The sequence below is a fragment of the Leucopleurus acutus genome (assembly GCF_964270905.1).
Source record: "Leucopleurus acutus genome assembly, chromosome: 9".
NCBI lineage: Eukaryota > Metazoa > Chordata > Mammalia > Artiodactyla > Delphinidae > Leucopleurus > Leucopleurus acutus.
The window spans coordinates 88,787,760-88,800,972 of record NC_139144.1 but is presented as its reverse complement, the minus strand read 5'-3'; the positions used below and the strand labels follow the sequence as shown (position 1 = coordinate 88,800,972).

Sequence of the window (13,213 nt, the reverse complement as noted above, 5' to 3'; positions counted from 1 at the left end):
ATGTATATGAACTACCTGCCCCTGTGAGTCCTTGGTTTTATTCGCTGGGGGAATTGTTCAGTATTTATGAAACAGGGATATTAAAAGGTAAAGTGATCAGCACGTCTGTGCAAGTGCTAGGTAAATATTGTGCCATCATCAAATGTCTATAATTTAAAATTCTGACATCGAAGAACATACACTTATTTTTTCTTTCACCTGCATCCTTTGCAACCCGTCTTGCTTGCTGACCCTTATTGTTCATTCCTACCCTCCCCCTGCCCATGCCTCAAATGTAGCTTCTTACTCCAAATCCTCCTGATTAGAACGTATATTAATGTTGTTATTATTTCTCACTGAGATGAGCCTTATTTTAAAAATATTGTAACAGCAGAGGCACTATTAATAAGAAAATGAATAGTTATAATTTCAATGTGGTGTTATGATCAGAATCAAGAAGAATTGCTTTCTGAATTGACACTCTCTTCCTAATTCCCGTTACTTGGCGAATACTTCTATCTTAGCATCGATAACATATTGCTGCACTGATTTGTTTATATGTTGTCTCCCATTCACCTGAAAACCCCTAAGGTAGGGACTATGCCTGAAACAGCTTTGATCCGTAGCACAGTGACATATGGCAGGCACTTCATAAATGTTTATTGAATGGATGATCCTAAACATGATATGAGCTGCAGAGTATCCCCTTGGCCTCTTTCACTCTACAGTCAACATGAAATCTTACAGAACCTTTACAGTCTCATGAAAACCTGTGATATCTGGCTTTGGTCTTTGGATGAAATCCTTATCATTGTCACCATCATTATCACTCACTCCTTCTTTCTTTCTTAAGATGTATTCTCTCTTACTGTAGCTTTATGCCTGATTAAGCATGACGAATCAGGAAGGGAAATTATGACCGGGCCCGAAAGGCGCTGATGAAATCACTGGAGCAGAAGCGATAGGATGCTTTAGTTTTATTTACAGAACAAAACGATGAGGTGTCAATAATCCTGTTAATATGGGAGGAAGCATAATTAGGAATGACAAAGGGAACAGACTGAAGGTTTGGAACTCCTGCAGAAGAAGCCCACAACACTCCTTTACAGAGAGGTGCTTTCGACAGTGGAATAATTTCCCCCTGGGGGTCGGGGGCGGTGATGAGAATGCCATTGTTTGGATCATTTAAGACAAACTAGAGGATGAAGGAGCAGTCATTACAGGCTGTTGAATGTCCACAGTGTAGTCAGATGTAGGACAAAAACCTGTCCAGTCCTCAGGTTACAGTCCTTGCGACCAGATGACACAAGCTGACCCTGAGCCCATTACCTGTGACTTCTCTGAGACACTAGGATCCCTGGGCTGGTTGTCAGGCCCTTGGTAGCCATAGAAAGCTTCTGAGGTTAAAGGGGTAGGAATAGAAGAATGATAAGGATCCCCCACTGGAGTAGGAAGAAACTAAGGGAAAGGGGGAGAAAAGCAATGTGGGCACCCAAAAAGAAAGACTGGGGACCTGGGGAGGAAGGAATGGAGTGGGGGGTAGTTTGAAAGCCAAAGGAAAAAAATAAAAATTCAGAACTCTGGATTTTATGAGTGTTCAATGAGTGAATGATGGAAAATTGTTCCATACAGGCCTGTACCGGGCAAAAGACGGTATACCTGGTGAATGAGGTGTACAGCTACAGAGCGAGGAAGAGGCAAGGTTTAACTTAGCTGTGTGTCTACTCATGCCCTTCATCTCACTCTCTGACCGACTTCACCCTTGATTCCTCTCCTTGGTGATGGTTGGGGCTGGATTTGGTTATCTTCCCTAGATGTTACCCTCAAATCATTGCAGTTTAATTCAGTAAACATTTACTGAGTCAAAGCAAAGCCCGTGGCACTGTGGAGGATACAACAATAAACACAAAACAACTAAAACCTCAGACCCTTAGAGACATCAGAGGTTATTTCATCCAAACTCCAGTCTTCACCTAAGCATCCCCTCCTTCCTGTCTGAATACATCAAGTGATGGAGAACTCACTACCACCCAAGAAAATCTGTTCTGTCTTTAGAGAGCTCTATTAGAAAGGCATTCCTTATATTGGGCCAAAATATCTCTACATAAGATAAATTCTATTCATTGATCCTACTTCAATATCTTGAAGTTATAGAGCTAATTCAGCAACCCTTCCCAAATATTTGAATCTGTCATGTTCCCTTGATCCTTACTTTCTTGAAGCTGGACATCACCAGCATCTTTGATTGTTCCAAATAGAATAGGATTTTAAGTCCCTTTTGGGCTTGACCACTCTTTTAGCTGCTCCGCGGCATGTGGGATCTTCCTGGACCGGGGCACGAAACCATGCCCCCTGCATCGGCAGGCAGACTCTCAACCACTGCGCCACCAGGGAAGCCCGGGCTTGACCACTCTTGAAGCGTGGGGCCTGGAGCAGTAATTCAGGTGTGGTCTAACTGTCTCAAAGCAGAGCAGGGCTGTCACCGCCTCCTTTGGGACTCCATTCTCTAATAGTATAGCTTGTGATTCCATTGACTTTGGCAGCCTCTCCCTGTTGAGTCGCATAGAGAGCTTATTGTCAACTTTAGCTTATACTTTAAAAAAAAATGTGGTCCCATCTCCCTGATCCTGTATTTGCAGAGTTGTTTCCTATGCGCACATATAGAACCTCGGTCGTATCTATATTACATTTCATTTTGTTAAAAATTGCCCCATAATTTCAGCATGCAAAATTATCTTCGAATTCAGAAAGTCTATTTTATGCTGAGGGGCTTTGATCATGCACTTGTAGCCTGAATAAAACAGGGTCTTCTTGATTCTGCCTTAAGATCCATCCCAACTTGACGATATATCCAAAAGAAATGCAAAATCAACCTTTTCAAAGCATTGACAAATTGCAGAGTTTTCTACCGATAGTCTCTTGAGGAGGCATCAAAAGAAGGAATTACATCATGTGCTCTGAAAGACTTCCTAAAAACCCCTTTCTGTGACCGATGCTCACGTCCCTCCGGGGTCCCCGTGCTCACAGCCTTCCTCCCACCTTCTTGCCACCCATCCTCATGCCCCCTTCCCCCCCAGGGTGCTGCTCGATTCTTTCCCCCTGGCCACATCCTTTTTCTTTCTGGAGAGCTCCATATATTTTCAAATGTAGGTCAGTTCAGCTTCTCTCACTTTTTCATTCCTCAGCATGGTGCCCCCAGGTCAACATCAAAATGCCTTATTAACACCAAAAATGCCCAGTGTTAAGCAAAGGTTTCTTTCTCCTTAGCCAGGGGAGGATTGTAAATACTTATATTTATTGTTTTTTCATTGCAGTCATAGGCAAATTTGATGATTGTGTCTCCTCCATCTTTATCCAAGTTATTAGTACCTTTGTAGAACAGGATTAGTTTGAGAACAGAGCTCTGATACAGATCCCAAGAAAACCTTCCTCCACGCTGTCTTGATGCATTGAGGACCCTCTTTGGGGTCTCACCATTCAATCAGCTAATCCTTCCAGCCCACATAACCCCATGCGCTACAAGGGTCTTATTAAAGAGTCCTTGATGCAATTCAGATATTCTCTCTTATACTTCCTTGATGTGAAAGCCTCACCACTTTGTTGAATTAGAAAACAAGACCAACCTGGTAGGGTTTGTTCTTGGCAATGCCAGGCCTTTTCTTAGTGCTCACCATATCATTTTCTAGATAATCATGTCTGCCCTTTACTGAGCCAGTGGTCAATATCTGGACCCAGCTCATTTGTTTGCAGTTTTCAGAACTTATCAATACATTATTCTCACCCTTTCCAAACTAGAATGAGGTTTGCCTGTCTCTAGTACTTTACCTGTCCCTACACAGTTCCTGATGAGGTTAACAACTCAGTGTGGAGCTTTTTACCTGTGAATATCTAAACGCCTCCTGGCACCATCATATGTTCAGCCTGTACCATTTCTGGGTATTAGTGTCCATGAGTTTACTGACCACGGTGGAGAAGAAAACTGCCTTTGACTTGCTCTGAAGTTACTTGCTTTAGCATGGAAAGGATGTTCTGCATCATTCCTGGAATCTCCTTCTAATCAACTAGTGCCAAACAGAAGTCCTCAGGCCAAGTAGAACGCTGGCTGGTCTTTAGGAAATGAGAGATGAGAACTTCCCTGGGATGTTTACCCCATCGTGCTGGGCAGACAGGCTGCTCTGTACCTTCATGGCAGCCCAGAGAAGCGTGGGGCCTGGAGCAAGATGGAGCAGATAGTTGGAAAGTAGAACAAAAAGCAAGCTTGGATATGATACAGATGGGATGGAGGAGTGGTTGGCTGGATTCGAGGAGAGAGAGTGGTGTGATGAAGATGCTTTTAGCGGCAGTATTTTTTTGTTCCTTTTAAACTAGCTTTTTTAAAAAATGGAGAATGTAATACTTGCACAGGGTAAAATGTCAAAAAGAACAAAAGATATACAATGAAACAATAAAATATATGTCACCCTGGCTCCCACTCTGAGGTTTCTGCTGGTAAGTGTTTTTTTGTATCCTTCCAAAATGTTCTGTGTATATATAAAACTATATAGATATGTATGCACTATTCTCTACATTCAAAAATATGCAAACATATACACAAATACCTTTCTGCATTTTTTTTTCAGAGCATCGATTACATAGATTTACTTCATTTGTTTGAGATCTATACTGTGTTCTATTGCATGGGTGTAACGTAATTTTAACAGCAGTGCTTTGAGGGAATGAAAATAGAATTGTTGCCAAACCCAAGGTATTAATCTTAAGTTTGAAGTGGAGAGAGTAACTGACCGGTGCACAGGTTTACATTTCAGATTCCTGTGTAACCTGAGATGTGTCACTTCAACATCCCTTGCCTCAGTTTGCCTAGCAGGGAAAGGACATCACTTTCTTTCTTGATTCTAGTGTCAAAAAATATGAGACAAGGCTCCTTAGACACAGGACTTGGGAAAAACAACTACTAGAAAAGGTATGTATTAACATTTTCTCATGATCTAGGGGTGGGGCATGGGCGGAAGGGAACCCTCTCTCTGCCCAGAGCGACACTGAATTGCGCCGATGTGGGTGCTGCGTTTGCTGGGCACCCATGAACAGTCATTTGAGCAGATCAGCAGGCCTGGTCTGCACTCACCTGCTTTATCTTGGCCCGTCGCTAGCCCTGCCCAGTGCTGTGTTGGGAAAGGTTTAAGAACTGGCTCTCCACAAAGATAAGAGCCCTGGTTTGCAGTGTATGCTGATCCCCCTGGTGTAAATATTTCCACCATGGCTGGTTTCCAGCTATCAGCATAGTGTCACTGAATGCAGGGTTGGGGACAGATGCACACAGTGGAGTCTTTCTGGCTTTTTTTAAAATCTTATTTATTTATTTATTTATTTATTTATTTATTTCTGGCTGCACTGGGTCTTCGTTGCTGCGCGCCGGCGTTCTCTAGTTGTGGCGAGCGGGGGCTACTCTTGGTTGCAGTGCGCGGGCTTCTCATTGCGGTGGCTTCTCTTGTTGCGGAGCATGGGCTCTAGGCACACGGGCTTCAGTAGTTGTGGTGCACGGGCTCAGCAGCTGTGGCTCACAGGCTCTAGAGCTCAGGCTCAGTAGCTGTGGCACACAGGCTTGGTTGCTCTGCAGCATGTGGGGTCTTCCTGGAGCAGGGCTCGAACCCCTGTCCCCTGCATTGGCAGACGGATTCTCTACCACTGCGCCACCAGGGAAACCCATCTCCCTGGCTCTTAACTATCAAGCACCACTGTGGCCTTGGGGCTGTGACCATGGGGGGTCCACAAGGGACACCCAGCGTTTGCAAAGCCTGCAGACAGGAGTGCTTTGGGAGGAAGCCCTTTCAAGCATGAGGAAGGAGGATAGGGGGGAGATGTTAAGGAGGAGAGAAGTCACCTTGGGTCTCTGCGCGGTCCCCAGAAACTCCCAGAGGCGTGGTCTGTGGCTCCTTCTGCGCCGACTCAGTACAGGCACCTCTTCCCTTCTTGCTCTTCCTCGTGGCTTCTTTCCTCCCTCACTTTCCTTCTACCCATTGTGGGTACCTTGGCCCCCCTGATGACCCTTAGGCACTGCTTGGGTCTCCAGAAGCTGCTGAGGGCTGAGGAGATTCCTCGAAGCTGGTGCCAGGGGGATGGAAGGTAGTCCTCACAGGACACTGTGCAGCGGGGAAACAGTGGCCTCCTGTTTCCGGTCTCTTCTTGCTGTGCCTTCTCTTGAGTCCTGGGACCTCCCCCCTGCCCTGCAGCGTGGGGCGGGTCAGGTTCAGGAGGACGGAACTTTATCAGCACCACTTTATCAGGTCCACTCAGTCTGACCTCCAGCGGGCTCCCCGTGAGGGCAGGTGCCAGGCAGCTTGTTAAAACGAACAAGCTCCAGCCCTGCTCTGCGCCTCCGTGTGGGGTGTTTCTGAGGCTGACACGCCAGAACTGCGCACATCCACTTCAGGTGAGCACGACTCTACATTCTGTGTGTTGTGCCTTCCAGCCCCCTGGCTGGGTTTTCTCATTTTCACTTCACGTATTGAGATATGCTAAGGGGCTCTGTAGGGAGTTCCTGGCAGGGCACATCCTGGTGCCCATTCCTGCCCAGTATAGTCAGTATCATGCATCCAGCATGCCCGCCTCTGTCCTGCTTATTCTACAGCCAAGTGGGCTCAAAGAATAAGAGTTAGAGGCTACTGAGGCCAAGGTCAGGGGAACGATTCCCTCTGTAAGTCACTATATTTTTAATTATCTCTGGCTGTGTAACCAGTCACCTCCAGCAACATCTTGTCCCTGCTCCACAATGTCTGGGACCTCAGTTAAAAACACCCAAAGCTGGAATCATCTGAAGATTTGACTGGGCCTAGAGGACCCACTTCCAAGGCGGCTCCCCCATGGGATGCCAAGTTGTGCCAGCTCTTGGTGAGAAGCCTCAGTTCCTCTCCTCAAGGCTGCTTGAGGGTCCTCACCACATGGCCGAATACCCCAGAGCGAGTGATCTAAGAGACCAAGCTGGGAGCTGACACGTCTTGGATGACCTGGCCTTGGAAGTCACACCCTGTCTCGGCCGAGTCAGCTCTGATTCTGTGGGCGGGGACTGCAGGACGGCATGAATACCGGTTGGCAAGGATCACTAGGTTTATTTTGGATCCTGGTTATCACAGTCTCTTAGCAGATTATACTCAGACAACCTGGCAATCATCTTGGAAATGTGTGCTACCAGATAAGGTTTTTAACCCATTAGCACAAATCCATCTTCAGTACAAGGAAAACAACTGAGGCCTTTGTGCTCTTTGTACCCCAGTCACAGAGGCCAAGTGACTAGCTTAAGCTACTTGGCAGGTGAGTGGGGCAGAGGCAAGACGGAGCCTTCACGTGGAGGCCATGAATGGCATCTGGTTCTTGGAGTTCAGGCGTGCTATAGGACCTCATGCCTCCTGGGACTGAACCCCCAAAAAGGGTCACACGGAAGTGTTTCCATTTTCTTGTTGTAGCCAGATATGGAGTTGGCCAGAGCTGGGACTCTGCTGTTTCTGGCCAGTTGAGTTAGGTCACATGCCTACCCCACCCCTTGCATCCTCCCACTTCTGATTCCTGCAGTTGAAAAGACAAGTTTGCTCATTAGTTGGAGGAGAAGGAAGAATGCTGGAGAGAGGTGGTAGGTGAAGGCGTCTGGGGAGGAAGGGGATTAAGACTTAGACCCCGGGAGGTGTGGGAGCTGCTTCGGGGCCCAGATGACCAAGATCCACACGGTGTGTGAGTGGGGGAAGGGAGCGAGCATCCCCCCCCCCCCCACCTTGGCACCAGACCCCTGGTGTGGCCTGGGAAGCCACAGCAGAGCAGCGGGGCTGGCCTTGCCCAGCAGTATAGGTGGGCAGAGGTGATGCAGAGGTGTCCTTCCATCACGTGGCTTGTGGCAGTGGACTTCCATGACGAGGCCTGTGAAGAATAACATGATCACACTTGCTGCTCAGCACAGCCACCCTTGGGGGTCTCTGACACATGGGAGGAGACAGGGAGGGGGCTATCAGTGGAGGCCAAGTCTGCATGAGCAGGAGAAGGCTGAGAGATGAGATTCAGATGCGACCATCCCTGTGTCCTCGCTAGCACCCACAGGCTGGAGAAGCCTGAGATGGTTTGGGTCTACTAACAATACCCAGCCACCAAGGTCAAGTACAATCAGGAAGTGGGGTGCCATAGGGACGCTCCTCCTCCACCCTCCTCCAAGGGCAGTCGTTTCTCCGTCCTGTTTTTACTATTTTATGGCCTGGAGTCTTGGAAATAGAACGCTTGGGTTAGAGGCTGACTTAACCCCTTAGGAAACAGGAAAGAATAAGTTTGTTTCAATAGACTGAGAATCTTGAGAGCAGCTGCGCGTACCACGAAATGGCAGCTTTCAGAAGGCTGCAGCCCGCTGGAGTGTGTGGTGGACATCTGGTGACACACCTGGAAATCAGGGGTCAGTGGGGAGTTGGGCCCTTCTCGCTGTCTGGAACCCTGGCCTTCTGTTTCCAGCGCAGGGTCACGGAGGAAGGCTCTTTCCTCCCAGTCTCTGCTGAGTTGGGATAATGTTGATATTTCTACTCTCCTGCAGGTGGCGCCACAATTTAGGTTTTTAAGCCGCGGACTGCCTGTCGTTTTTCATCCAGCACCGGGTGCTCCGTCTGAAACCCAGCCATGGGGCCAGCTATTGGGGGGGAAAATTCTCTATAGTACCACCAGGCTCTGGTGATTTATTTAATGAGCAAATCTGGCTTTTAATCAACTTAAATAGAAGTTCTGTTCCTAGACTAATCAAACAGTGGTGGCTAAGTGAAGGAAAACGTAAGGATTTCTTCTCCTCTCTCCTATTAAATCTGGCCTTTCATTCAGCCTGAAAGATGAGCCAAAACTCTACTCCTCAAACCCCTCAATAAACTACCACCAAATTGCCACAAAAGTAGCCTCCTTAGAACACAGCTAAATGCGCCATTTAGCTTCTCCCTCTTGTGGCCGTAAGCCAGCCAACGACCTACTCAGCGTCCCGGGGGGGGGGGGGGGGGGCGGAGGGGGGAGGGGGTGACTTACAGACCCACTGTCAGCAGGAGAAAAGCTCGTGTCTCTCTTTGCCGCTCCACAGCCGGTGGGATTGGGGGACGTGTGGGAGCTAGGAGGGTTTGTACCTACTGCAGAAACCTGCTTTGAACCAGTATGGAGGCTGCCTTTCCTAGTGTGTCTGACCACCGAGAATGGTCAAGATGGCAGAGGACCTTCCAGCCCTCACTGTGTGGTGCTATTTAAAAAAGACGTGGTCTTTGAAAAGCAATGCTGATCCCTTACGTGTGTATCGCACTTACCTTAGAGTTTCCAAGCGCATGAACAGATAGTGTCTCCCTTGAATGTCACTATCTCCAAGGGGTAAATGGGGCAGGTGAGAAGACAGAGTGTCACTGAGAAAGTCTGATCTACCCCCAAATTATGGAGTTGGCGGATGTCAGAGCCAGCTCAAGGACCCAGGTCTTCTAACTTCCGGTCTAGAGCACTACTCATCCCAACCCATCTCCCAGCTCTCCAGCCTTGAGAGGGCAAATCCAAGGGGCCATCATAATAAAAAAAAAAAAAAAATCAGGTCCCACACTGTTGCTCATTTGACTGCTCTGTTCTTCCTTACGGAGACATTATAACTGCCCCATCCAGCACACCTTTCACCTGGTTGTTAAGTGGAAGGGGAAGGAAGGAAAAGACCGTTGGCCATTCAGCCCCACTGACAACAGGAGAATCGGCGATGCCCCTCACCTGCCCACTGTCGGGCCAGCTCTTTGCCTCACTTCTTCTCTGTCATTTGGCTATGCCAGGCACCCCATGGCATTCATTTCTCTGAATGAAAATAAATGACGCCACACACTAAGCAGGAGATAAAGAATAATAAATACATTTTATCTGCTACCGCTAAAAAAAAAAAGATCTTTGACTTCCCAAATCCATCCATCAGAAAATGGACCTGTGTCTTACCAGCAATAGTCACACACACACACACACACACACACACACACACACACACACACACACACAAGCTACAAGTGAAAAAATCAAGTTGTATTAAAAATACATGCTAGATGGCTGAGAATGGAAGCAGAGCTGTTTTTCTCACTTCTTCTCCCCCTCTTCCAGCATTTTTATGGCATGCCCTGAAAGCTGAGTGGCAAACAGACATTTGAAAGGATCCCCCCTCCCTCCCACTTTTATGGAACTGTATTCCATAAGTAACCCATTAGGGTTTTTCATGGGGCTGTCTGGGCTGTCACCTCTGGGAAAGGCCTGAGATGGTCCCGTGTAGCAATTTTAGAGAAGATACCTCGAAGTGGGACCACGACCAGGGTGAGGACAGCCTGACAAGGAGCCCTGAGTGTGAGTGCCTCCTGGGCGCCTGGCTTGTCTGTCCCTAGTCTCAGTCCTGCCTGGAGACACGTTTGGCCCTGGGCTTCCTCAACTCCGGATGGAGGTCCAAGAAGCAGCAGCATCGAGTTATTTCGTTATGTTTCTCTGGACTTCTGAAACTAACCTGATATCGCATGCCTTATCTAGAGTCTGGCATCTGGGGTTTCTGAGAAGAGAGGAGCCGGATCAATGTATTAACGCAAGCTAATAAGATCACTCCTTGCTTCTTTCTGTGCCCTGCGATACTCAGCAGAGGACCAGAGGCTCTCAAGGCTCCACTCTGTCTCCTGGAATACCCTTCCGCCAAACAACCCAACGTCTGGTTTCATCCTCAGTCTGGCTTGGCTCTCTCCTTCTCATCCAGGCAGCCACCTCTCCAAAGCAAAGCTTCAGCAAGGCCTGTCTAGGTGGGCCCGGCCTGACCCGAGTGTGCCGTCCACCTTGGGGCTTGTATACCCTGTCAGCACACAGCTGGTTTCAGTCTCCCTGGTTTACAACTCTGATCTCTGAAAATAGAAGCCCTACAGGAAGGCATAGAAATGTATGCTGTTGTCAGTCATTTCCACCTAATAAGATTCCCTTAAGGTGTCTTGATGGGAGGACAGGAATGGACAGGAAGTTGCTGGCTGTGGGGAAAAAGGAAAGTGGACAGCCATGAGGGAGGAAGCCAGAAACCATGGGCTCCTTTCGAGGGTCATCCTTGGTGGTTGCCCATGGGGGGGGGCACAGTTGATGGTGCCATTTTGGGGGGCTGTGGTGTTGCGGGGATGAGTGAGGAATCCGTGGAAGTCTGGGGCTAAATAAGTGTGGGAATCCCTTCCGTTTCTCTTGGAGGATGGGGCACAGTGCTGCCTAGGATCTAGGGTTTTGGAGAAGAGAGGAGCCGGTCGGCCTCTTAGTAGAAACAGGACTAGACGAGTCAGGTTACCCAGCGAGCTCTAGCGCCCTTGGCCACCCATGCTATCTCACCCAGCCTCCCCGTCCTCAGGTCCCGTGTGAGGGTTCTGGGGCGGCGTTCTGATTCGGCATGGGTGCCTGTGTCGGTGTCGGCTCTGAGCACCTGCGGGTCCCTCCGACCGTCGGCGCCCACATCCGGACCTTCCGAGGCGGCTGTGTGCCTCATCCCCCGTGCGCGCCCCTCTGCCCCACACAGCCGCAGGCAGGGTCGCCCGGCGGGTGTCCGCAAACGTGGGAGCGGAGAGCGGGGGCTAGGCGGGCGGCGGCGGGCGCGGGGTGCGGGGAGGCGTCCCCTGCCCCCTGCCCCCTCTGCCGGCAGCTCTCGGGCGGTCTAGCTGTCAGCCGAGCTCCAAGCCAGCCAGCACGAGCCAGGGAGAGAGCGGCGGCGGTTGGCGGGCGGCGGGCGGCGGGGAGGGGCGGGGGCGAGGCGAGGGAGGGAGGGAGGGAGGCTGGGAAGCGGGGAGGGCGGGAGGGAGGAGAGGAGGACCCAGAGAGCGCCAGGCAGCTGGAGTTTTTGCAGCGCTTGGCCGGGCTTCAATGCACAGCAGCAGCGAGCCGCGGCGGCAGCAGGCAGCCCGGGAGCTCCGGCGGCGGCCGAGCCAGCGGCGGCCCCGCTCCCTGCCCCCTGCAAACTTTGCAAGCAGCCCGCCCGGGGGGCCGGGGGACGCGCCCGGGAGGCCCGGCTCGGCCCGCGGCCGCGCTCTCCGCTGCCGCAGCGCCGGCGGCCGCCGCCGCCCCGCGCCTCCCCGGGGAGCAGCCGGCGGCTCCAGCGGCCCCCCAGCTCCGGCCCCTCGGCCCGGCCCGGCCCGGCCCCGGGTGGAGGCGGGGGCAGCTGCGGCGCGGCCGGCCGCGTGTGGGCGGGGGGCGGCCGCCGCTACCCAGGGAGGCGCGCCGAGGCGCCAACAGCGCTCCCCGGCGGGTCCCCCGCGCACTCGCCTCGCCCGGGCAGCGGCCCGACCTGGCGAGCATGGGCGGCGCGGAGTGACGCCGCCGTGCCCGCTTGGCATCAAGGACATTCAGCCCGCGGGGGTGGGGACGAAGGGGGCGGCCCCGCGTCGCCACCGCAGCCCCCGAGAGCCGCCGCTACTGCTCGGGCTCCAGGGCTGGGTGGGTGGGGAAAGGGGTGCTTGGAAGCGAGCCGCATTTCCCGACCTTTTTGTTGGACATTCTGCCCACCTTGGACGCCGCCAGAGGAGCTGTCAAGCCCCGTAGGCTCAGATTTCGCCCTCCGTTTCCCTGGCCTCCCCCCGGGTTCCCCGTGCCTCGGTGGAGTATTCGCGTTCGTTGGTTCGGGGCTGGGGCTGGAGGAGGCAGCCACACGCGCGCACACGCACACGTTCAGAGGAGGGCGAGAGGCAGCGGCACCGGCACCATCTGCAGTGTCAATGCGGCGCTCCCGCTGAAGCAGGCAAAGCGGCGCTTGCAGGTAAGGAGCCGGCCGGGCGGCCGGCCGGGCGGGCGAGGGCAGCGCGGGAGGAGATGCCGGCTCGGTCCGGAGTCCTCGAATGCCCCGGAGCCAGCCCCCTGCACGCACGCACACACACACGGGCGCACACACATATACACACGGGCACACGCCATGCACACGCACCTGCCCACGTCCCACCTGGACACCCACGTAGGTGCCGCGCGGCCGGATCAGGTATTTCCCATGTTCTTTCTCCTCTGACGCTCCCGGACTCAGACTTCTCTAACCAGGACTTTCGGGGTGGGATTCTGTGTATTACTGCCTCTCCCTCCCACCTGGCTAGGTTGAGGGAGCGATTTTTTTCAGTTCCCAGCCGCTGGCATCCCTGGCTGGTTTAAAAAACAGGAGAAGTAATGGTCTTGGGAGACCCGCCCAATGTTATCTCTGCTCCGTGGCCTTTGCGCACCGTGGGATTTTAACGCGAGACAG

General features: G+C 51.6%; 1 protein-coding gene across 5 annotated transcripts in view; it reads left to right on the top strand.

Annotated features, from left to right (window-relative positions):
* Positions 1–13,213, top strand: part of PLXNA4 (plexin A4) — a 606,963-nt gene that overhangs the window by 141,831 nt on the left and 451,919 nt on the right. Inside the window, exon 1 of one of the 5 annotated variants that reach the window (XM_082846560.1) lies at positions 4,874–4,939. The exons of 3 other annotated variants lie outside the window; for them this stretch is intronic. The gene's annotated coding sequence lies outside the window, so the exon portion shown is untranslated. Of the gene's footprint in view, positions 1–4,873; positions 4,940–12,641; positions 12,743–13,213 lie in introns of those variants that run through there. One more of the 5 variants, XM_082846559.1, reaches the window with a different exon arrangement.